A 27,557-nucleotide genomic window follows, 5' to 3' on the forward strand; every position below is an offset into this window, starting at 1 on the left:
GGAATCCCTCAGACATGGTTTATGCAGTCCTGGAGAAGCAGACAGCATGGAAATGCCAACAGGGTCAGATGAAAAAAGCCCAAGAAAAGGCTGCTTTCTCACTAAAGGAGGTGGAAAGGGACATCCTAGAAAGACAGAGAGCATACCCACTCTGCTTCAGCCAAAGCCAGAGAAAAGCTGTGGTCCATCCCCATCCCTGTCATCGCAGTCCAGGTTGAAAGCATGGACTCCCGTCCTCAACAGACACTCACAAGACACCCTTCCTCCCTTGTGTGGTATCAGAGAAAGCTGAAGAGGGAGACTGGACTTCACCCACCAGCAGTAATGAGGCTCTCCTCATCCTCACTAGGGAGGTACAGGAGGCCCAGTGGACTCAGGACTGCCTACAACTCAGCAGTGATGGGCCACCCTCCATGATGTGGGGGTGGGGGACAGACCATGTTAATAGCAGTAATGGGCTCCCTCTTCCTCTCAGCCAGGGTGTTACAAATGGAAACCCAATGGGAAAGGTTATTTCTCACCCCCTCCCAGGAGTAGAGGGAGCCCCAGCCTCCCCAGGTGTCAGTGGAGGCAGACAGAGGACCTAGACTTCCACTCCCACCTGACAGTCATGAAGTGGTGCTTTCTTCATGCTCAAGAGGTGTCAGGAGAGGTCTGCTAAAGTACACGATTGTAACACTCTTAACATTATACCAAAAATATCCAGATTTCAGATTTCAATCAAAAAATCACTCATCTTACCAAGAACCCAGAAATCCTCAACTTGAATGAGGTAATCAACAGACACTAACACTCAGGTGTTAGAATTGTCTGACAGGAAATTCAAACAGCCAACATAAAAGTAGATACATAACCAGTCATGAACACACTTGAAACAAATTTAAAAAACAGAAAGTTTTAACAAAGAAATAGAAAATATAAGGAAGAATTGAACTGAAATGTTAGCATTGAAAAATACAAAAACTGAAATAAAAACCCTCAAGAGAACAACAGAAATCACCCAATCTGAGCAACAAGAAAAGAACCAGGGCATGGCAGACTATAACAAAAATTCTAACTTCTATGTCATCTGAGTCCCTGAAGCAAAGGATAAAGAGGATAGAGTTGAAAAAGGATTCACATAAAAAATGGCTGAAAACTTTCTAAATTTCTCCAAAGACATAAGCCTACAGAGTCAAGAAGCCAAAAAAACACTGAACAAGTTAAACCCAAAGAAACCCATACCAAGACATATAGTCAAACTTCTGAAAACTAAAGACAAAGAACATGTCTTAAAAGTAGTCAGAGAGCAAGGACACACTGACCTACAGAGCAAAACCAATTTGAATGATAACAGATTCCTCATATGGAAGTATGAAGCAGGAGGAAGTAGTGCATTTTTCAAGCACTGAAAGAAAAGAACTGCCTATAAGAATTCCATATCTAAGGGAAAATGCCCCTTCAGAAATGAGGGGAAAACCAGGACATTTTCCTACGAAGGAAAACTAAGCACTAAAACTTAAACTCTCAACAGTTCTCCTAGCCTAAAAGAATGCCTCAAGGACACGCCCTTGCTAGCTCTAAAATGATAAAAATAGAAATCTTGGAAAACCAGGAAGAAAGAAAGAACAACAGAGGGAATGATAGTATGACATTCTCTTTTTATTTTGGGGGTGGGTATTAGGTTGTTTGGTTGGTTTGCTTTTAATGGAGGTGCTGGGGATTGAACCTGAGACCTCGTGCATGCTAAGCACGTGCTCCACCACTGAGCTACACCCCGCCCCCAAAGTATGATATTCTCTTGAGTTTTCTAATTTATATTTGATGGTTGAAGCAAAAGTTTAACACTGTCTACTATGGTCTCAATGTATGTAGAAGGCATACTTAAAACAATTATAAATTGCGGAAGTAAACATATTATAAAGACAAGTAGGTGTCTACGCTTCACTTGAACTGACAAAATGTTGATACTGATAGGCCATGATAAGTTAGCTGTAACCTAGATTAACCTAGAACAAAATGAACAAAAACAAAACAAAACAAACAAAACAAAAAGAAACTTAGAGCAACCACTAAAAAAGCCTATACAAAGAATTGTGCTCAAAAACACTATATATCTCCAAACGTCAAGATTATACTGATGGGGAACAGGTTAGCTGCTGCCAGGAGCAGGGATATAATGGAGAGGAAGTGGTCCCATGAGCATAAAAGGCAGTGCCAGAGAGATCTTGAGGTGATGAAATAGTTCTGTACCTTGACTGCAACACATCACGTGGGTCTCCACACATAACAAAGTGACATCAGACTCTGTACTTATCATTGTGACAATGCTAGATTTCTGGTTTTATAGCAAATTCTAATTATGTAAGATGTAACCATTGGGAGAATCTGGGAAAATTGTATATGGGACCTCTCTCTACTATTTTTGTTAATTGCTGTACATGTACAATTATTTTAAAATAAAAAAGTTTTTTTCATTTTAAGTGCAAAATAAGACAAGAGAAGCTAAATCAGAGCTAAGTGGCTCTGGGTAGGTGGGAGTGATAGCTCAGTGGTAGAGCACGTGTTCAATCCCCAGTATCTCCATTAAAAAAAAAAAAAGAAAAAAGAACTAACCGGCTAGAAAAAAATAAATAAATAAAGATCTTAAGGTCAAAAAAAATTTGTGGCAAATAGTTAAGTCCTATGGCAACACATGTGTAAAAGTTCATAAATATAGTATAGATGTTACTGACACTGGCCAATGTACCTAGAAAACAATAATTTTGTACTCTGTAAGAACTCCATTAATTAGAATGTGCCTTTGCAAATGCCCTTTTGTTTCCTGTTCCTCTGCAATCTCGTCAGTCTCTACTCAATACCTTGTATCGGTCGGGACAGGCTAGGTTATGTTGCTGGTATAAGCAAACCCAAAATCTCACTGGCCCAAAGCTACAAATCCTCCTCTCTGGTTCATGGTACAAGACGCAGTGGGTTGGCTGGTGCCATCCTTCCCAAGCATCTTGCTGAGGGAGCACGTGATGGAACCACGGTGATCTCTGGGGCTGCTGGTCATTGTGACAGAGGGAAAGAGGGAAAGTCACTCACAGCTGTGGCTTCTGGCAAACCTCGTCTGGACTCAGTCTGTAAGCAGTGTCACCATGACCACTACCAAGTCCCGTTTCCTCCCTCAGTTAATTTCACCCTGAACTCGGTTCCGTGCCATTTGCTGTTGCTGGGGAAACAGAATAAGCAGGGTCTGTCCTTGGCTGTGTGGTTGACATCACTCCCAACCAAACCTTAAAATTTAGATGACAAAGGAATGTTCCCAAAATAAAATCAAGATACTCTTACCATAAAGAAGGGGGGACTCTTCTGGGGAGTAAATAATAGATGTTCACTACATGGCAGAATATTACATTACAGAGGAACATCTCTGCCAATAGAGGCCATTTAGACCTGTAGCAATGAATGATTTGCGTGTTTCCCGGCATAGGCATCACTGGCCAGTACATAGCGGGTGACCAATGACTCTTTGTTGAAGGGCTAACCAACACAGGGAAGGAAGATGGAAGAGAGGGAGGAAGGAAGGGAGGGAAGGAGGCTGAGAGGAGGGAGAGATAAAAATAAAAGAAAGGGCAAATTGATAATGATTCATGATTAATTAGACAGAATTGCATTCTTTAATTTTTCTTTTTTCATTTTTTATGTCTAATTTTATAAAACAAAAGAAACATCAAAACAATGTTGACAGAAAACAGAAAATGTAACAAAAATACAAACGTTAAAAATATTTCATTTGCAATTAACCCACTAAAACATAAAAAATTTGTTACATAATATGTTTACAGTAACAATGATCAAGTTAGTATTCATCTAGGAAAAAACATGACTTAGATAAACAAATAAATAAAGCATCTTGTTTGCGGAAGGGAATACTTTGAATATTTTACCCCTTAGATTTTGCGTTCAACAGTTGCTCTAATTTCACAAATATAATTAAAATAAGTACCATAGTTAATAACTCAAATACACATTTTTTAGAACTGGTAACACCAGCTAGAAGAGGGGAAAAGAGGTCAATTCCTTCCATTCTTTTCTGCTTACTGGGGTCAACAAGGATTCTGTGGTTTGCAGGTAAGAACCCGGATGGACACACAGCCCCAGGGAGCACTGAGAACAGAGGGAGGCAGGGCCACTCCCAGTGCACAGGGGCCCCCTTGGGTGTGCACGTGAACGTGGGTCATATCCTTGCTTCTCTTTTTTCCCTCCTGAGTAAGGAAACTGAAGAAGGCAAGGACTTAGGTATACCTTCCCAGACACCACTCAGGTAATCCTTCCATGTTTACATTCTTGAAGCCTCACCTACCACGTTTAAGAGAGAATCCAAACTCTGGCACCATGATTGAGTGTTGTTTTTATAGCTGTGATTTGTTACTGTGGTGCCACAGAGCAAAATATTTATGCAACGAGTCTTGTTCATGGCTCTTGTGCTGGAAGGAATGTGCACTTACTGCTCAAAGTGATGGTGCAGGGAATTAGAACGTATTTTAAACAAACATTTTGCTTTACATTTTCATAGAGGCAAACACATGCCCTAGTATGTTTTAAAGGGCAAGATTTTAAATTAGAGATCGTTTTTATTGGGATGGGTAAAACATGCTTTGACGGCTGTGGATTTAACACCAGTGTGCTGTTAAGATGTGACTGGTGTAGAAACCAACTTTGCACATGGCACCCAGCGCCTACTTCCATCCCCTATGTTCTCAGAGCTGCGGTTATGGCTCACTCTGTGGGTACAGGTCATGACTCCTCAAGCAAATTGTGAAGATAGTTTACACTTCCTAAACTATTTTCTGAATGTCCATCAGACCGCGCACAAATTTTATTGGCCAGCATTTCTTTCATTCCCCATCCAAGGGGACCTCACTTAGACGGATTGTCCCAGAGACCCATCCAGTCTGCATTCCCTCCCTTCAGACTGCAGCTGAGAGCCATGTGAGCAGCAGGTGTGGGTCCATCCCCGTCTGGGTGGACGACTGGTGGGGTATCTGTCTGCATCTGCATTGGTGGGCGCTGTGTGGGGGAACCCAGATGCAGCCCTCAGGACTGAGACTCCTGATACAGGGCAGGAAAGGCTCAGCCTCTGGGCCTCACTCAGGACAGCTGGGAAGGGCACCCCAGGGTCAGGGCTCCCAGGAAGTTTGTTTGAGGTTTTTACTGTGACTATATCAGAACTGGAGTCCCCTTCTCGGTCCAACTCTGCTTCCTTCTGACCCTTAGAGCTGTTGGTCCACCTGCCAATAAACCACGTCTGTATGAATGTATATATGTTTTTGTAGGAGTTTTATCAAGAATCGTTTAGCATTTTGGAAACCATTTGGGAACATCGCTCTCAATATGCCCATAAACATAAAACATCCCTTTCTGTCTACATTTGCAACTGGCACTAGCACAGTGATTCTAACCATAGGAGCAAATATTAGACTCCATTATATTTCATACAGGCTTAGAGTCTGAACATTTACATGTTATTACATATATTAATTTATTATGCATTTATTTCCTTGTATTTCTGCTTTATATGTTTGACCATTGCATTGATTTTTTTAAAAAATATAATTCCTGTAGTTAGATTTATTATCTCTGCATTATTTCAGGAATGTAGAGAGAATATTATAAAGTATTCACATTAGAAAAGAGTCACTGTATCTACTGAAATGGAGAAACGGTGATGTTGGGGGAGAAAAAGATTTTTAAAACAAGAGAAAGGTATGCAGAGAAGCTATAATAAGAAAAAATTCTGAAACCCAGAGGACTTTTAAAATTCATTTGGCCACAAAATCTGACTTGAACTTAGCTTAATAGGGAGAAACACATAAGATGAGCGGACATCAGGCTATTTGTAGAATTTATTTATCTATTACATACATCTTCATCTGTTCTGCTAAATTTTAAAGTGCTGGAGTCTGGGGTGTTGCCCCAGATAATAATATCCAGAATATGTCCCACTATTTTGCCTTCCAAATATCTGAAACGGTCTGCATTCCAAAACATAAGGACTCCTGGTTGTTTGGAAAAGAGATTGTCTAAGTGGTGAAGGTGTCGCTGGTAGCGCCCAAGCCCTCTTGAGCAGGGTTACTGAGACGATGTGATCCTGAATTTAATCACAACTTGATGCTTTAATTAGAGAATATTTAGAGTAACTGGTATTTTGAATGAAGCTACTTAACAGCTGCCCAGAACGGAACATATTTGAAAGCTATAATCATAGATCCAGCTACACTGTTGGGTATCTTAAGATCATAAATTAGGAAGGGATATTTTTTCATCAGTGAGACAGGGGGACCAATCCCACATGAAAGTGCATTCAGAACGTAGCTTCCTGTGGGAAACACAGATTTTAGAGCTGAAACCTCTTTCACAGAGGCTCTTACTTGCTTCCAAACTTTTCTTAAGGGAAATGAAGCAATCCCGTGACTCACTGAGGTATAAAGGAGAAAAGGAAATTCTCCTAGAAATACAATATTTTCAATTTCACTCCCTCTGGTCATGTCTAATAATGAAGTGCTCTAATGGAAAAAATGTATCCGTTTCTCCTAATTAGAAAGTGTCCCTCGCCATGGTATTGCACTGAGAAATGGGAATGAAAAAAAAAAATCAAAGGAGTCCAAAACATGAAACACTTCTCTTTCAGGTCTTAGACTGTGCTTGCAGGATTTCAGATAACGTGTAAATATAACACAGGAAAGAATGAGATACAGTGGGAGAAAACAACACAAAAGATGCCAAAGAGACAAACTTGGGTGCACAGTGCACTCTACACACCTGGTCTAATCTGTGTGTGTGACCCAAGGCACACTTGAGTTCCTTAAGATGAAACACAGATTCTGGAAGGTTTTGTCAAGGAAACGTTGAATGTGGATGCTTTAGAGAATTAAACATAATTACTCTGGGTTTTTCCTTTTTTTATTTTGTTAACAGCTTTTCTGAGGTGTCATTGATATACAAAAAAACTAGCATATATTTAACGTCTACACTTTGCTGGGGTGGAACCTGTGCGTGCACCCTTGAAACCATGGCCACAATTAAAGTGATAAACACACCCATCAGCTCCAGAACTTTCCTCTTGCCTCTCCCCCGCCACCCCTGCTTTTTTTTTTTTCTAACGTGCATGTTTTAGAGCATTACATTTATTTACCCCGGGTAAACTGTCAGGATATTCTCAGTTATGTTCACATTTTTAATGTATTTATTCCATTTAGTCAACCAGTCAAGGACACATATTCATTCAGTATCCATTAAGTTTCAGACGCAGTTCCAAAATGATTACACATATGTTCAGGCTGGGTGTCTGTGTGTGTGGGAGGGGGTCTGGTCTGTTTTATGAATGGAACATTAATAACCATACATGGTCATAAAGCTGCTTTTCTTCCTCAGGGCTGCTTGTGCAATACACTGAGGTAGTTTTTTTATTTTTTATCTTCGGCATTAAAACCACAACAACTTGAGAGTGCAAAGGTGCAAGGATTTTGGAGGGGACGTTTTTAACGCCAGGGCCTGTTTCTCATGGTGGTTGAAACTCTTCTTCTCCTCATTCTCTTTGAGGTTGACAATTCTTCACTGTCAAGCTACGATAGACCTTTTAAGTTTAAGCCATGTGTCTTTGGTATTAGGGGCCAGATTAGGTCTAGCTGCTGCTCCAAGAGCTACACAAATACACAAATTCCTTCCATGGCTTAGAAGGGGAAGACAGCATCTCCAATAAACTTGAGGGAAAATGCAGGTCGTTTTGCTCCCGTATTAATGGCAGGAATCTAACAACAACTCCATGATAAAGGTGATCCAATTCACCAGATAATTTAATCGACTTGATTTCATTAAATTAATAATAAAAACCATCAAGCTAAACAGAGAGCAAAACCAGCCTGGCAATTGGTCCCCTACTTAAATTAAAGCATTTTCTAAGAAACAAAAGAGAAAATTTTGTACCGGGGTTAACAATCTGCATACAAGAGACATATGGATTATTAAACATTTATTTAAAAAAATTAACTTCCAATGTAGATGGAATCTTTGTGTAATAAGGATGCCCGAAAGAGATCAAGCAACTTCATTTTATTGCTTCCTTGATATTGCCCTGATAGTGGGCACAATTTAAGCTGTAGGAAAAGGTGTTTCTATCCATGAATAACAGAGATTGGGCTGAAGAAAAATCAGTAAAACAAGAGATGACGTCCTCTCCAAAAACACTACCTGCCTTATTTGCTCCATTGTCACTACCAAGAAACCACGCTCATGTGTTTTGCTATAATTTGTTCACAGTGGGTTTATAATTCAACCACCATCACATTTACCGTAGAAATCAATTCATCAGTAGATTCAAAGGTGCTCACCTTTGAAATTTTTTAATAACAAAAAGTTATAAATGCAATTTTAACTGAAGGAGAAGATCTAACTAAGTGATGGTATAGCCATGCATTGGAATATGATGAAACTGTTCAATTCAATGATGAAATTTTAATATCATGGGGAAAATGTTCATCATACAATATGAAAAGCAAAAATAGAGGGGGAAGTTGTTAACATTATGAGACCAAATTTATAAGAGGTAATGGAAAATAATTATACCAAAAGTTAAGATGAGGAAAAATATTTCCTTCATAAAATGTAATCAAAGCTTCTGAAATTTGCATTCAGAGGTAGGTTTTATCAAGGGAGACCCTTCTTGGAGTTGACACATATGCTTCAAATGTTGAAAAGTTAAATATCCCATGTACATTTTATGTTGGACTGGTTTTGAAGGATGTGTGTGCATTTTTTGAAACAAATATGAAATGAAATTCTAACTTGTAAAACATCCTGTATCAGGGACACAACTTACTAGGAAGTTAGAACCCTCTGGGGTCACGCTCAGGCAAGAATCCTTTCCCTATTTTATCCTATTCTAAATCTGGACTATGTTGCCTGAGCCATATGGTTTTCTTCTGAGCACATGGTGAGGGCTGCTTTCTTAAGGTTTGGGAGGCTGGGAGGGGTAATGTGAAAATTAGGTGGTCGCGATGTTGGAGGTGATCTCAGAATGGACCAGAGGTTAATGTGCTTAAGCTTTTGTTGTACGCCCTGTCATCTCCCCCATATTTTCACCAAAGAAGGTTCTGTTTTCTTTCCTAGTAATTATCACTGACATGCATCTGGCAACTTAATCCATGAGAATCTTCCTGTAGTCCTGGAAGGCAACTTCACCTTGCACTGAAGCATCCTCAAACTTTAAATTTTTAGTGTAGTTCGGCTGTGAGCCAGATTCCCACGGGCTTTCACTGGTGCTAAATACCAGTTAACAACTGCAGTACTGTTCCAAGAGATGGTCTCTGAGTGAAACTGCCTGCCTCCCCTGCGTGGCCGCCTCCAACAGAGCAGGTCTACGGCGCACTTTAACTGAGAGTCAGGTTTATTCTCATTCCACAGAAACTAAGAAATTTAAACACCATCACCACATTGTTTTCCAGCTTCCTCTGTGACATCACGGATCCCTAAGCTTTTGCAAGTCAAGTCCTCTGACAATGTTGGAAAAGTGTATGCGTGTTTACAAACTGTCCATGTACAACCTCCTGAAGTTCACAGGGAATTTCAAGTGCGTTCATGGACCTCAGTCTAAGAGCTCTTTTGTCTAAGCCTTAAAATAGATAAACAGATTTTTGTAGTAGTCTCTTGGAATAGGAACTCATGGAAATTGAGAATTATGCTGATTTTCTGAGAAGATTCTATAATTGAGTCCTGTTTTCCCACTGGTTGGCACTGAAATTTCAGATGCATGTCAAAATACTTCTTTTTACCAAAAGATATAATAAAGTGATGCTCAGATGCAAGCATCCTGGAAAACAGTAACTTTCCAGTATCACATCATCAGTAAACAACACATTCTGAAACTAAAAAGCCTGTTGAGAGGCAGGGTGAGGACGTGTATCTTCAGGGAGACGTTCTCCATGGATATGTTGTAACAAAAGTTGAATTTGTTCATTCTTCACCTTTATAGTTTCTAGATCTACCTGCAAGTACATCTGGTTTGGGGAAGGGGAGAGCTCAGTGGTAGAGCACATGCTTATCATGCACAAGGTCCTGGGTTCAAACCCAAGTACCTCCATTAAAAATAATAGAAAACAATAACAGATAAAAATTTAAAAAAACCACACATCTGAATAGATACCTTTCACAGGTACTGGAAGGGATCTCTGGCCAGTGATCTGGTGACACTGTTGCATGGCTTGCAACTGGAGGCAGCAGGAGATTGACAAGGATGCTTCAAAAAGTACAGGGATCTCTTAGAAAGAAGAAAAGAAGAAGAGAATCTTTTTAATTGTTACAAAGGTAAAATCTGAACTGATGGGTGGAAGTTATAGGGAAATGTTTTCTGAAGTGTCCAGAGGAATCCTGACCCAGTGAGTAGGGTCTTCCCTCTCTGTTGAAGGTTTTCAAATGTAGTTGTCAGTATAAGTGCTGGGAGAAATCTCAGAGATCATCTAGCTGAAACTACTCACAGATCTAAATATGAAGGAAAGAAGTAGAAGTTTCTAACAGGTTTTGTGTTAAAACTGCCTCTTGTATGGAAGACTTGATGACCTCAAAGACAGTTTTAACTGAATGATCTTTCACATTCATCAACTGGAGAAATTAACATACAGATCTTCACTCCAGGAACCAATTTTATAGTCAACTTGTTAAGTAAACAAAAAGGAAACTTAGTAGTTTTTTGGGGGGTGGATAGGTTTCTGAGAAATATCAGAAATTTGCACCTATGATAGAATCAGGACACTATCTAGGTACTTAACTGTGGGTTACATGTGATCAAACTGATTAAATCATCTCATTGACCAACTGGAACCATGAGAGGTCTTAGGAAAGTAATTTGAATTTTGACTTCTAAGTTCACTTATTCAAAATTCATTGAACAATTATTGGGTATGAGACCTTAGGCTGAGGTTATTGATGAATTTACTCCTGTGGGATGACTGAAGGCTGCCTGTGAAACTTGAGGAGGAGTGAAGCTGGCCTGGAAGTTTCAAACTGTTCCCCATCAGAGCATCTAAGTGTCTTTGAGCCAAGACTGTATCAGCTGTAACCACAGGGTGATGAGTGGGCTCACTGAGGACTTCACACATCTCATCATGTCTGATAGAGACAGCAGCAGCCTGGGGATGGAGGGTACAGGGCTTTGTGACTTGTTTTGATTCCAGGATTGGGCTGGGCACCCACGGTCTAGGTGTTCCTAAACAGACACTGGGCAATACCTTGGATAGAGTTCAAGACTGAAAAATGAAGCTTGCTTTATGGACATAAGAACACAGATTGTGTTTATTCATAGGCTAATTGTAAAAGCAGATGCATGTGGATGTAAAATAGTTGCCTTCTCTCATGAAGAGAAACCAAATAAGAGCCTTGTAATTTTCTTCAAGCATTTTTACATGTCTGTGTGTGACGTCGAGTAATTATTCAGTCACATCACACTCTCACTTCCTGACTCAATCTCCAGCTGCAAAACTTAAGAGGAACTTTACACAAAAGTAATCATTGCAAAGTATTTAAGTGTCTTTGGATAAAAATCTGTTTAAAAACAAATCACTCTAATTGATAACCATGCCACTTAAGACTGAAACAAGAAGTATGTCTTGATAACAATTGGTATGCCTTTATTCCACAGTGATGACACAATGTATTCTCAAAGCACATAAGCCTATGCAATACAGGAAGATTTTGATTTAGCAAATCCTGTACATTAAGTTATCAAAACATATGATGGTAATCAAAATTCACTGGTTGAATTGTCATGTCTTCTAGAAGACTTCTAAAGATATTTAGGATATGATTGGTCAATGTAAGTCTCCTCATTTGATACTTTTTGCTTCTGGTCAGTTTCTTCTCATGGTGGTTGAGGACAGTAGCCCCTTAAGCTCCAGGGTTTCCATGAGCTGAGTTGGAGGAAGCACTTCCAGCTTGCTCCCTCCTACTTCTGCTCAAATTCTGGCAAATCACATATTCAGATCACAGCTTTAGGATGGAAACAAGGCACTGCTTTCTTTCCTTGTGATTGACTTCTTTCCAGAGATACACAACCTACAGGTGCTGATGTCTGAATGCTCACTGAAATGGAGACTGCCAGGCTGGAAATCTGGCCATTCGTACTCTCTTTAAACAAATTAGCATCTGCATTAGGAGGTATTAAATATAGGACACTAGGAATATACCTTACTGTCTGGATTTTGGAGGGATTGATGCTCAAAATGTATCTATTGCTTACTATTATTGAATATATAAACATTTTAGTTGTGTCAGATTATAATATACAAAAGATATTTTATATACCTCTCTCTCTCCATCTGGGATGTCATTGGAGTTACTTGTCTATCAGTAAATCCCGCAAGTACTTTTCAAATAACTGTATTAAAACTGATTGTTTTTTCCCCTAGGAGTTCTTTTGATTAACAGGAAGCTCAAATCACATTTAGTGGGTTGTCATGAATTTGACTTATATTGGAGGTATCACTTAAGGAAGTGATACTAAGCTCTTTAAAAAGAATTAAATTTTGTACTCCTTTGTAAGATATGTACATATTAAATGGATTTAAGACCATTACAAAATGTATAATAGTTTTGTTTTTTCCTAAACATGAGACAAAAAAAACTTGTACAGAATTATTTTAAATTTAGGTTAGAAAATTATTTTTTGTCTACCTGAGTTCTGTGGAAAGCCTTGTAACAAATGAGACTAGGGTAAGAGCTCAGTTTTCTTGACAAATGGGCAAAACATCCAACACCTACCTGGTACTGAGCAGTAGTAATACTTTTGATAGTTAAATGTGTAACAAAAGATAAATGCAGAATTCAAAAACTATTATAGGGTCACATAGTATTTAGTTTATAAGTATAAAATGGGAATACCTTATTTCAGTTGCAAAAATAAGTATGTAAGAAAAAATTAAATTATTGTTAGGATCATAACAATTTATGGTATTAAAATATTTTCTAACACCAGGATAATAACAGCAAAGGGGAGTGGAACCTCAGAAAGAAAATTCCAACAAAAGGCTCATTTGCTAATAGCATCCAATGAAAGAGACGTACTTTATGCTACATTAATGGCAGTTTTGGAGAGGAAGAGTAGCTTCTAGTGAGGCTTAGGATAATCCGCATTCGAACTTCTCTTTCCAGATATGGTACTGAAATTAAGGTGTAAGCATCCTCACGGATATGGCTAACTTTAAAGAGCAGCGGTCAGAGAAGGTGCCATTATCCTCTCTCTATTGTGCATGAAGCGAGGAGGGGAATGATTTCTGGGGAGTCAGATGAAACATGCAAATTGGAGGGTGAGGACCCATGCCCATACATGAAAGTACAGCCTCAAGGTCTTTACACTGAGTCATGAATAAGACCTGAAATCCATCTCCCTTCCCCACTCCCTGAAGAATGCATGCATGCTTCCCACAGAGTGAATCCCACCAAGAGAGATTTTGTAAGAGGGATGAGCAGAATTCTCTCACTAAAGGTTACACATTTCTCCAAGACCTCTTGACCTCCTGCCTCCACCAGAAACAGAAAATTAAATTGAATGTAAGTCTAATCCTCCAACTGTAGTTCTATTTGGCAAATAAGTTTTTGAAAACTAATATTGGAATCGAGAATTCATCCTTCCCACATAGAGTAAACAATAGTCTGGCCATAAACTATGCATTATGTAAATGATCAGAAAAAAATTTAAAGGCATGGAAATTATGCAAATAACTCCATAAAAACAAAAAGGAGGGGGGGGATGAAGGAAGGAGAGAAGAGAGTGAAGTCTGGAAACAAAAATAACCAAAAGAACAGAATAAAATTTCCCAAAGTGCTTCAAGTTATAAAAGTTTATTAAAATACAAACATGAGACACTTTTGTAAAATGGTTTTAATGTTTTGTATTACTTATATGTTTATTAAAACATAAAATAAATAAACAACAGTGATGATAGTACTGAAGAGGTGGGCTGTATGTCCAAGTGCTTATTTCCTCTTCTTAATAACAAAATAGACACTGACTGAAATAGAATCCAGTGCTTAGCAAATGATTCTGTGCTTTTAATGTTTTCAACATCATTTTTTCACAACTTTAGTGGGAATGTTTAGAAGGGCTATCTCTTAGGTTGATAAAACATTTTCAAAGTACATTTTTTTCTGTTCCATTTCAATTTTTTTTTGTTGTTCATAAGTTCCAAGTGAAGGTATATATGAGAGTTTCACTAAAATATCTTAAAGGAAATAATATGTATTGGTCACCACTGTCAGTTAATGCTGCATAACAAACATCCTCAAGCTGCCAGCAGCTTATAACAAGAATCATCCATTTCTCAGCCAAGAGCATGGGGGTTGCCTGGACTCCACAGGATGTGACCCCATGGCAGAGACCGGGTTCAGATCTGTGGCAGGAGTCTTCTGGGACCTGTGTTTCTCTGGACCACTTTTTTCTCCTGGTGATGACAGCAAAGAGTCCAGACCCACCTGTGCCAGCATACGGCACCTGTCATAGGTACCTTCATCCTCCTGGTTAGACCAAGATGAGGCAAAGACCAACTTCAGATGAGAAAACATCCCCCAACCACCATTAAGCCATGGCAAATGTGTAGACATCAACTGTCACTACCAGGGACCAATGTGAGCCTGGGAATTCCATCACACTGCCCACTCATTTATCTATGCACTGACACTACCAGAGAGTGGACAGAGATGGTGTGGACTAGGTGACTGCATTTTAGATAATTTCTTTTATTTTATTCCTTTTTTTTTCAGGAGGAGGGGCTTTGTTTCTTAAATACTGTAGTATATGAATGAAAAAAATTCTGGAGTTCTAATTAAAAAGAAATGACTACATGGAGGTATAATTCAAATACAAAAATATTCACCCTTTTGAAGTGTATACTTCAGTAAGTTTAGCATATTCAAACAACTTTGACCACTATCTAATTTAAGAATATTGTCATCACTCCAAAGAGAAAACCTGTTAGTAGTCACTGCCCATTTACCCCTTCCACCAGCCATGGGAAGAACACTAGTCTACTTCCTTCCTCAATAGATTTGTCAGTCCTTAACATTTCACACAAGTGGAATTATCCATTCTGTGGCCTTTTGTGAATAGCTTCTTCTACCAAGTATGTTTCCCGGGTTCACCCATACTGTTTGTATCAGTACTTCACTTAAATTTATTGCTTACAAATACTCCACTTGTATGGGTAGACCACATTTTATTTATCCATTTATTAGTTGATGGGCCTTTGGGTGGTTTCTATTTTTGACTATTATGAAAACTGTTATGAACTTTCATGTGCAGGATTTTCAACTTTCTTAACTACATGCCTAGGAGGGGAATTACTGATTTGCATATTAACTCTGGGTTTAACATTTTGAAGAACTGAATAACTGTCTTCCAAAATGGTCACAAAATTTTACAATCAGACCAGCAATGTATGGGGTTCCAGTTTCTCCACATCCTTACCATTGTTTGCCTTTTTGATTCTAGCCATTCCAGGGGAAGTAAAGTGATTATCTCAGGATTTTAATTTGTGTTTCCCTAATGACTAATAATACTGACTACTTTTCATGAGCTTTTTGGCCATCTGTGTATTTTTTTTTCTTTTGGAAATGTGTAATCAGGCCTTTTGCTCACTTTTCCATTGAATTACTTACCTTTATACTGTTGAGCTATAAGAGTTCTTTATATACTCTAAATAGACTGTCTTCAGAATATGAATTGCAAAATTTTCTCGCATTATGTGGTTTGTCTTTTCATTTTCTTTTTGGTGTCCAATGAAGTACACTTTTTTTTTAATTTTTAGACTGTCCAGTCTATCTATTTTTCTTTTTGTCATGTGTGCTTTTGGTGTCATAGCTGGGAGATGACCACTTGATCTAAGGCCATCAGAGTTTTCTCCCTTCTAAGAGTTTCACAGTTTTATCAATTATATTTTAGATCTTTGATTCATTTTGAATTAATTTCTGTGTATGGTGTGAGGTAAGGGTCCAGATTTATTCTTCTGCATGTGGATAACTTGTGGTCCCAGCAATATTTGGTGAAAAGAATACTCTCTCACCATTGAAGTGTCTTGGCTCCCTTGTCAAAATCAATTGACCATAAACCTAAGGGTTTATTTCTGGACTCTCAATTCTCTGTATGCTTAAACTTATTAGCCTTACCACACTGTTTCTATGGCTTTGAAGTAAGTTTCAAAACTGAGAAGTGGCAGGCAAGGTCAAAGGCAAGGCTCAGGTGCTGAAGACATCTGCCTACCCACCTGCCTGTCTAGTGATCTGCATCTGAAACTGTGGCACCCACCTTTAGGTGTCCTGGGTACAGCGTGTGGGTTCATATTCAAGACAGACCTGCACTCACCCCACCTAGTCTCAGCCCTTGTTAATGAAGACATGAGTGGAAGGTGACAGGGTTCTCCCCCAGCCTCATACTGCCATACAAGCTATCACCAAGCATTTCATTCATCACACACAACTCCAAGTCGCTGCCATTTAATTTAACCAAAAAGTCAGCATCAAGATGATGGAGAAAATCAAAACTACTGCTCAAAAGCCCTGAAGCCAAGAGACAGCAAAGTTTTAGTGAAAGGGCTCACTTTTCTGCCTATTTTTTGAATTGATAAAGTTTTTTCTTACAATACATTTTTTTGGCATAATAATTTTTTTTGTGTGTAATAAAAATAATTTTGTGTAATAAAAATCTTGGTAACACAAAACTTTATCACTTTTATTTTCTTGGAGTTTAAGAGACAGATTCTGCAAACACACACTCAGTTTCTCCCCGGAATAGCTGCATTCTTTTATTTGGTGATTCAATCCATTTTTAATTCAAATAGTCACTGCATAACCTAGGCAACAATATTAAGCATTTTACAAGCAAAGTATTTAACTGATTTTCCTCTCAGTTGCCGGTGAGTACAATAAGCAAACTGGTTAAAGGATATACTTCTGTACATAAAAATATCCATGTATTTATACAAGTGTATGGAACTGAGTTTAAAGATAATCTAACCAGAATGTCACAATAAATAGCACGTGTTCCTACAGGACAGCAAATTGCTCTGTCAGGAAGCTGTCACGTCTCTTTTTTCTAGGTGCTTTAAGATCTTCTGAGCTAGGCTCACGTTTCCCAAAATCAGGGTTAGGGATTATTAATGCCTGGATTTGGACACCTGTTCCCATGTGCTGCTTCTTACTGGCGCCTCCAATGATCCCAGTGAATGACAGGCTAATTTATTTATTTTCAAACAGTCTTGGCAACTTACCAAATTCTATCCATTCCCTGCTCCAGTATTTTAAAATGCAAATTAATCTAAGCTCTAGCACCATACAAGAATGAAATACATGTATTTTTTTTTTGTCAGAGCAACAATATTTTATATCATCTTTGTCCCTCTGGCCATAACAATTCTGTTTAGAAAAATTTACCAAGCTAAAAATAGTTGATCTAGATTGTCATAAAAAAAAAGAATATTAAATGCCTTTGGTAAAAATATATATATTTAACAAGATTAGAAAAGCAAACAGTTATAATGTCAAAAGGAGAATATAAAAATGTACACAACAAAACAAATAAACCGACTTATAAAGTGAAAATAAGGCCACTCTTCTGAAAGCTGTCTCTTCCTGGCCATGAATGTAGTTCTCTGCTTCTAAGTGGTAGAAACTGTAATAAGAAATGTGGAGACTCTAGTCTTTCTTATAAGGGTGACAGAAGCTTAATTCATGGCAACAGAGTTCCTTTTTAAAACCCACACTGGCGGGACATAGAACACTCTGGCTTATATATGTGAATAGAAGAAGAAAATCCCAGATTTCCATCGTTTTAGGCCCAGAGCTCAGAATTGGAGAGTTAAGTGAGGTGACAGCATCAGGTGCTCAGGGCCACACATTTCTCCTGGGCTGACGTGAACACCAGCCGCCTGGAGACCAGGGAGCACATGGGGATGGGCCACTGGCCAGCGGCCGACAGCCCTGCACCCTTTTCCACGCCTGGACCACTCCTCCCAGCATCCGAGCATCCCCTGCAAAGAGCGGGTGCCAGAGCTCTGACACCACAGGCTGCCTCCTCCCTTGAATCGCCTGTAGGCCCCGCAGATGGGAGGGCCCTGGAGAAGCACCAGGTGGGGGGCTGGAGGCCGGTGCAGGCCCTGTCCCCCGAGGCAGCCCCAGTCCGTGCTGGCGGGGCTGTGGGGCCGTTATCCTCCCGCATTCCCTCGGCACATGCAGTCACAATCCTCGTGGTGCTCCAGGGCCACATCGGTGAGGGACTTGTGCAAACCCCAGACACCCGTCTTTGGTCTCAGCTGAAGGACCTGAAAGGGAACAAGGCCACCACCTTAAAGTCAACCCACACCTGAGACGACTGATCCCAGGGATGAAGACGATCTCCTGGCACAGAACCTCGGGGCCCCAGCAGCCACTCAGCACATCTTAATTTTTCCCTAGAGCATTGGGAACACGTTCCCCCACCCCTCAAGGAATTCATAAATGCTCGCCATCATTTCCTGAAAAAGAAGACCCTGTAACACCAATCATTTGGAAGGAGGCTGCTAGGAGTCACCAACAGACCTTTCGTCCAAAGACCCACCAGCCCTCTTTACTTTCCACATCTGATCACACTAGGGAGAATGCCACCCTGGTTAGGGAGTCTGGAACCACTGCCGCACCCTTCACACAATTCATTTCCCCATTTGTTGGTTTCTTTCACTCATTCATTTCTTCACACTTGGAACAGATACCCATCCTTGCAGCAACGCACCGACTCCCGCGCTGCTGTAGGAGGAAACATGACCCCTCCGCAGCTGAGTCTGCTCAATTAGGCAGCTCATTAATTTTCTTGGCCACCATCCAAGTCCACTATGAACTCGATGAGACGGATTAGATGTACTTCACAGACATCAGCCTCCATCACAACTAACACTAGGCAGCTGGGTCCTACCGGGTGGAGATGGCTTGGCATTAATACCAAGCATGCCTCAATTAAAGAAGTTATTTGCACTTTGAATAGCTGAGATATTTCTTTTTTAACAAAAAAGTATAGCAAAATTAACAGTGATACAAAACATTCCCCTTTAATGCTGAGACAAAAGGACGGAGCTGTGGATTATCTGACGTATTTGATAAGAACTACCTACTACTCAATGTGCATTGCCTAGAAATGATGTGTGTTTGCATTATGGACAAAGCCCAGAGTGCAGAATGATATGAGACTGTCTAGCTTCTCTGCTCTCTGGGTCTGACACACATAACTTCTTGGAGCCACTTCTGAAAGATACCATTCCTAGAAATATTCATTAATCCAAAAAGGTGCCTAGTTTAGGGGGGAGGGTGTAGTTCAGATGTAGAGCACGTGCTTAGCATGCATGAGGTCCTGGGTTCAATCCCTAGCACCTCCATTAAAAAGATAATAATAAATAAACAAACCTAATTACCTCCCCCAAAGACCCTAGAAACAAAAATAAAAACCCCCAAAGAGTGCAAGTCAGATTTTCTGACTATTCTACTTGAAGATTTAAAAAAGAAGAACAGAGAACAGGTCCCTCATTTGAAGGATGTGGTCATATTAAAGGTTAATTAGCTAACATTTTTTGAATGCTTACTGGGTGCCAGGCTCTATAATAATGTTTTTACATGATTTGACTCCCAGGAATTCCATGAAGTAATTTACAATTATTACCCCTATTTTACACATGAGTGAACAGCTCAGGGAACACAAGCATCTGTATTTCTGCCAAAGAAGAATTATTTGAGTTTGAGTGACAGATACTAACTTCATGAAGACTCAGAACATGACTAGTCATACTCTATTTATTTAGTAACTTTCTTTCTAAAGGGATAAAGTGCAAAATCTTGTAAAACTATGAGACATAGTTAACTTTTTAAAAACTGAAGTATAGTTGATTTACAATGTCATGTGACTTTCCGGTGCACAGCAGGAAAACATCACAGCAGTAATATCCTTGCTATATTTTATGAGACTTTTAAGTTTGTACACTTATTTTTGGGGGGCTCACAGTGGTTGAACAAAACCCAATGAAAATGCCAAAGGAAACCAAAAGAGGGAATAATTCAGTCACATCCCTGGTGACACAGTGACTATGATTCATCTTAGTGTGTCAGGAACCTGGTGTAACAGAGCGAGATGAGAGAGAGAGAGAAATTCCACCTTCCAAGCCATGTCATTGCTTGTGCCTTCTCCATGAAGTGGAATGATCTTTAAACTGAAAATTGGGAGAATGATCATCAAAAAGAATCAGAGCCCAAGATGTGCTTCACTTTAAATGAGTTAAATCTCTAGATCCCGATTAATGGTATTCAATGACTTCATGATTTTAGAACTATTTTAAGTTATCTTTTTTTAAAGTTGCCATTTACTTAGGAGTACTAGGAGACTTGGAACTGCCTTCCAAAATCTAAGACTGAGAAAAATTTAGGCCTCGGAAATTATGACTTCCACCAAGCAAATAATCCTTTTTTTCCTAGGGTAATTTGATGGTTAATAAAAAGACCACCACAGAAAAATGTGTAATTCCCACAGAGTAATAGAACAAAGTAAGACACAACTGTTACTGGAGATATCTGAGAAGCGTGGAGAAGGTAACATGTAGTTTAGAGATATTGGTGGGAAACTTGAGCTACACATTCATATGATTAAATACACATCCAGACTCGTACATGTGCACACACAGATGACATGTGTGTGATCAACCCCACTCAAAGGCAGGAGAAAGGTGAATTATTGTCATTCTGGAAGAAGGCCAGCGAGTCTACACATTGCCCATGGTCTTTCCCTGCACATGAATTTTATCTGAGACTTTAAAAACAGATTGCTCATGCTCTGCAGTGACTTTCTGGATAACCCAAAAACTAATGTAATTTGCAAAGAAATTTACAAGTCTAGGCTGGAGGAGGAAATGCCTGATCTGAGGACTGAGTCTGCTGACACCAGAAGTATGATCTCAACTGATGAGCTTATTTCAAAAAGCTAGTATGACTACTCTGGGTTTTATAGTTCTTAGAAAGGTGGTGCATAAACTCAAGACTTGTTGGCTCAAATCAGGTCCCCAAATACACTTCGTTTAGTAAGTACCTGCTTCAGAGAGCTCAAAATGGAATGACTTCAGGTGGGAAAGGAGCCCTCACAACAGATCCTTGTGTATCACGCCAGTCAGCTCTGCTATCTGCCTACCCTTAAAGGCATTTTACTTCAGCATGCCTTAAAACTACCGCAGGGAGGGTCTTCTCCTGACTAGACTCCCAGTTCACAGCACAGCAACAAAGCCATTATCAGGGCAGAGCCAGCGGGAGCTCCAGTGAGCTCCTGCAACAGGCGTGGGGGCTGACCCGGCACAGGGATTTTCAGAAGCTTGTGCTGCAGGAATGAAAGTGGAACACGAGTGACGGCAGCCTGCAGCCCTGTTTTTAGTCAGAGACTGCCAGCTTTGGACGTCCTCTGCTAAATCTCACCATCTAGTAACTGTCACAGAATAACACCTCTAGGGAAAACCTGGGAGACTCTCACAGTTCACCCTCGCTTGACTAAGGTTAAGTGTCCTGCATCTGTTCCCAACAAGGTGATGGTCGATCTGGGATCAGGAACCTGAAGCGTTTGATTTCCCACTTAATCAACTGTCCACACAGTAATGTGAAGGGCATTTCTGACCCCGTGTGTGTTCAGATCACCCAACAGATGGGGTTTCTTTGATGTCTGCATGCTCAGGGGGAAAAAGTCACTTAATTTATGAAGGAGATATTTATTTATATTCTTCTTTTAGTTAGTAGGAAAAAAATAGCTAATGAAGCCATACTGAAGTGATGTCAGAAGGCAGATTTTGGTTGGCATGGTGTAGTAAAAATTAGTTTGTCAAGAACGTTTTGTAAAAATTAAAGTTGGCCCATCAAGAGGGATTGCTTCCTGACAGATGAAAGCTATGTGAAGCTGGGGGAGAGAGGGCGGGGTGTCATTAGGGACAACGAAAATCTGAATGTACAAATTCTAAGGTTCCCAAGACTCTGAGAAACAATATCTACTCACATTTAGTTTTACATTTTCCTTAATTCCATAGAATAGAGACAGAGGATGAAGAATATTTGAAAGAATGAACATATTATTGGGGGCAGCGTGAAAAACAGGATGATATAAATTGTGAATAATAGGACCTATAATTATGAGTATGTCTCTTAGGGTTCATGTGCCCACAATGCTCCAAATGGAAACATAAATGACAAAGATCTCTTTTCTCCAAAACAGACGATCATTTACCTCCTCAAGTTTCTGTTGAGAATATTATCCCTTCCTATTTCTTTTTTGTACAAGAGATAAAACTCAGAGAAGAAAAAAAGCAGGTTTCTTCTGTATGGCATAGGGAACTATATTCAATATCTTGTAATAACCTTTAAAGGAAAAGAATATGAAAACAAATATATGCATATATATGCATGAATGGGACAGTGTGCTGTACACCAGAAATTGACACATTGTAATGGACTGTACTTCAATAAATAAATAAAGACCTGAAACCACTTAAAAATAAGTAAAAAACAAAAAAAAAACCCCAAAAACCCCAACAACTCCACTGATCATCCATGATGAACTCTTAGAGGATAAGTTTTCTTAATCCTTGCTGTGTAGGTTTCTGATTTCAAGGTCCTAATTAAAAGCAAAAATAAGATAAAAACATGAACTGTTTTATAAGCCTTGTTTTTGTTTTGTTTTCACGAACGAGGCATCTCCTTTGCAACAAGAACCCAGTTCAGATACACTGTTCTGTTACTGTTTCAGACACACCCCCTCGCTCCCCAGAGCCGCGGCAGGAAGGGCACGCCTACCTCATGGTACTTCTTGGTGACTTTGCTGGGGACGCACTGATACTCGCTGCAGGTTTGCAGGCAGCAGGCGCAGTTCCTGCCACAGCGCTTGACCAGCAGGCAGCCCGGCCAGATGGTGTCCGCCCTCTTCAGCTCCTCCCTGACGGACACCGAGAAGTTTCTAGGCTTGCAGCTGTACAGCCTCGCCTCCTCCTTCAGGAGGTTCAGATCCACCGCTGCGGGGCACACGGGGGGCAAGCAAGACAGGCGTTCACGCGCTGAGCCGTGTGAACCTCCGCAGACTCCCTGTCCGCATTCGTGCTGAAGTCTAGCTATTTCACGAACAGCCACCCCAGCAGCATCCTCATCACCTTCACCGGGTCTGAGCGTGAAGCTGCGGGAAGCCTGGCCTCTACGCGGTGGTAAAGCAAGCTTCCTACGACTCAGGGGCCAGTGAAGAGTTGGCACTGTGCAGGGGTAAGAACACAGCACCCAGAGTCCGGAGCTACAGGCAGGAGACTGCAGAGAGAAAAAGGAGGGCTACACGCGTAACCTTCGTGGAAAAGTGAGCAAGGGGAGCACTGGAGGAAGCCCGGAAAGTCCAGCGACGAACGCTTCGATGAAAAGGCTAGTGCAGTTTTTGAAGGATGACAAAGCTCACGCAATTCATGAAGAATGACTTACCAAACTGGCTAAGAGAAATTTCTACAATCTTTCTGGCAATAAGAATCATAGAGTGCGAAGAGAAATGAGAAGGAATGAATTTCTGAAGGCAGCTGAGTGGACCAGGAGTGAAAAACAGGATACATTACAAAGGGCAGAAGCATTGGTGTATTGAGTAATTTACGGGACTTTGAAATTTAGTGTAACTAGACTCCTTCAGATTTCTCTTCTTCTAAGGGATGAAAGAATATCTAACTTAGAACCATTGTTATTCTTTTAGCAAGTTGGTTAACTATGTTGTGCCTTATTCTTTAAAAGAGTATCTATTTGTGAAGACCAAACAGAATTACCTTTCATTAGATTGTTACAGTAAGTTCTCAAAGAGCCACTCTTTTTAACTACAAAATGACACTGAATAATACTTCATTTTTAATATGAACTTATATGTAACATGAAGTAGTTGATAATTATTAGGATAAGCATCTCTAATTTAATTTTAATTTCTGCTTTACAGCTTTGCCCTCTTCCCCTAGAAACATTCAAGAAAAGCAATTCTGATAAAATTGAAGTTCTGAATAACAGACAATTCATCAAAGCTCTTCTTTCCTCAAACTAGAGCTTTTGTTAAAATTTAGGAACACTATCTAAAATAAAATACATCTGGCTAAAAACCTTTTTACTAATATTGGGAACATTACAAATAATAGGTTCTGGCTAAAGAGAGCTTCAGATAATAATAATCACTCTGTAACCCAGTTTTAAAAATTGTGCCAACATGTTTTTAAATACTTTTAAAATGACAAGGTAATTAAAAATCAAATGCTTATTTTCTTAGCTATGTTATATTTGTATTATGTGGTCAAGTTTTTCTAAAATGTCAAAGGAAGCCAATATAATAAGTATTTTCAAAAAATATGTTAATAGATTATGCATGTGCAACTGTAAATTAAAAGCGACTATAAACTATACGGTTTACTATATGGTTGACTAAAACCTTGGTCAGGTAGAGGGAAACACCAAAGAAATGTTAATTCAATTGGCTCATTTCAACAACTTATTCAGCTAAAAATTATTTTCTACACTGCAAAAGAAAAATCACTGTTTTATCTGAACAGCTAAAGATTTCCTTTTTATCTGAAAACTGGTCCTGTGAAAGGACAGCTTTTCAATTTTTAAGAGGAAATGAGTTTATTCTTTTTGAGTGTCATAAAAGGCCAGCTTATCCCTAATAAAATTAATGAGATAATTAGGTTAAATGATGTCACACATTTTACCTGATTTCATTCTGCTGAACTAACGGTCTGTGTGCACATTACTCTTCCACCGCCGAACGGCAGATGAGCGTCTTTAACTCTTTTCTCTGGAAATTAGTACTGAGGCCAGGGGAGAGCAAGCCTAAAGCAGGCACAAATCTACCAAAGCTGGCTGCCAACATTTTTAATGCTTATTGAAGATTTATGTTTCTTTAGGCTGTGAATGAAGCTCTTAACTTGCAAAAGCTATTCATCTACCTCAAAGAGTTTGAAGCAGACTATTTCATGAAACTAGAAAATGAGACTGTGTATGTTCCCTTTCAAATGTTTACTTAACCACAATAAAAGGTTAGATGGATTTCCCAAGGGAACGAAGTTAAGGTACCTGCTACAATGTGAAAATTTAAACATGCTTTCAACCTCACTTATACTCATTTATCATGTTTGACACAAAAGTCAAAAGCCCTTTTTAAAGTACTAGTTAAGCTTGGCTTAGAAAATATGGTGTTTTTCTTTTTTTAGGCAGGAGTAAGATATGAATGAAAACCCTGAACCAAAGGAAGGCAAGGCAAATAAAGGAACAGAAAAAACATTAGTGCAGTTCACCCTGGGCTGAGAATGCAAGGAAGGATCTTCAGTCTGGCATATCTCATTTGAAATTCTGGTTTCCTGCTTTCAGGGCTTCAAACTCATCTAAGCCTCATTAAAGTTATGTCATGTGACTACAACTTGGTGTCATAAATTCTCCAAACGAGCAGAATGTCTAGGCAGCAAAGAGACAGAGAGAAAGAGGGATCATGTACCAACACATACATTTAAAAATAACTAAAATATTTTGAAGTTTCTTTCTACAAAATATTTGTAAAGTAAAACTTAGCCTTCAGAACTTTTATTTCCTTTCCATAACTGTTCCCTAAGACAGTACATGCATTAGCCTGTCTTTCTGAAGAAGGAAGATTTGCAGCCTGTCATCAATGAAGACTTATGCTTCTAATGTGTATTTTCTTGTTCAGATGCAGAAGTATTGCAGGTTTTACTAAAAAGGATAATACTCATTGAAAAAAATTTATGATCACATTTTACTTTGTTCGTGTTCATTCTCTTAAGATAGTCAGTTCAAAGGTATTCTATTACTATAATGCAATCTGAGGGTGGTCCTTCTATGATGAATGTGGTAACACTGTGATATGTTTATTCTGTGGAAAATCTATTTCAGTGTTTAATTAGAAGCTTTTAAACGTTTTACTCCTGGTTCCTTTGTAGAAAGACTCTTGGGAGGGGAGTTGGTTTTGTCTACATAGATGTTATCTCACACCTGTGTTTTAGTTTATGTAAAGTTCTAAAAATTTACACTGCTTTTCTCACACTTACTGCATGCTTAAAAATGTTAATAGCTTTGGCAAACTGCAAAGGGCTTCAATTTGGAAAGTGTTCAACAAATATTTGAAAGATCTGATGAGGTGGGTGCTGGACCTTTTAAATACATGCTAGCCACTGGCCAAACCCTCACTGAGCACCCAGAGCAGAGAGAGATACAGGCAAAAGAGGCATGGCCTGAGGGGAGATTAGCAGGCTTGAATCCCTAGATCAGCTGTCAAAAAACTAGATCAGAGCTCAGAAGCCTGTTCACTCCCTCTGCTTCTTACAGATCTGCATGAAAATCTACTTCAAATTTGCTCACAAAAGCTCTATTCATGGTGTTTCAGCTAGCCTTGCAGGTCTGCATTTTTTCCCCTGTTCCTGAGTGGGAGTGGAGGGAAGTGTTGTTCGTAAGTTATTCATCAAGATCAAATCTTATAAATATGTAACAGCTTTCAGCATCTGGACAAGATTCAGCTGCCTATGGACTTGAACCGTGATTCCAAATATCGCTGAGGGAAACAGCCAAATACCGTGGCTGGGCAAGTCGGAACAGGACCCACCGAGCTGAAAGTTCCTGGGGCAGAAAGGCTGCACCTCTAAGCAGGAAAGGGCAAGAATTCGGTTTCCTTTTAAAGAAGAACACGCCTGATGCAGTCTGCCCTTGTGAGTTGCTGAAATTAACACTGCTCTTTCTACAGCCACTCTTCAGACTGTCGGTCCCTTCTTTAAAGTGACCCTGGGTAGATTTCAATGTGTCTGACAGACTGAAGCAGATTTTTGCCTTCTAATTACCCAGTTAACATTTTCATCTGTGTCTGACCGGGATGCTTTCCAGTTCCAATGGTACTGGGAAGATAAGCCAGCCTTTGAGCAAACTCGGCTGGCATTATTTCCAGTAAATTGACCATGTGGAATTAAGTTTAATTATCAATGCTTTCACTGTTGAAGGGAGATGAGCTCAAACAGTCAGAAGTGATCATTTCGGAAGCATCTTCATGCAGGGAGCAATTACCACCATGTGGGCTCCTCCAGCCCATTATTTTCTTACAGTGCTCCCTAATCTTGGAAACTACTAGTTCTAGTTTATAACAAGCCACTGTTATTTTTCACATTATTCTGAAAAGTTTCTAGGCTTAGGAAATGGGAATTGATATAATCCTATCTCACAGGGACATGTGGACAATGATTTTTATTGAATTTTCCACTTTTCTAGCCCCAAACTTGGGTTAGCAGCTACAATAATCTCCCTTGAGTCTCCAAGTCCATTTACCTCCCTATATTAAATTTGAAGATGCAATGATTCTGGTGAAATGTAACAGAAGACTTCATCAAAATATTTTTGCATGAAAGAAATGAGAATTCTCAGCAAAAGCATCTCTTTAAATCTTCCAAGCCCTTCTGTAGGTTTTCTTATTTCACAGGTAAAGAGTCTCACGTGTTATGACAATGGATTGTTTAAAT

The sequence above is a fragment of the Vicugna pacos genome, unplaced genomic scaffold, assembly GCF_048564905.1.
Source record: "Vicugna pacos unplaced genomic scaffold, VicPac4 SAC-SAT, whole genome shotgun sequence".
Taxonomy (NCBI): domain Eukaryota; kingdom Metazoa; phylum Chordata; class Mammalia; order Artiodactyla; family Camelidae; genus Vicugna; species Vicugna pacos.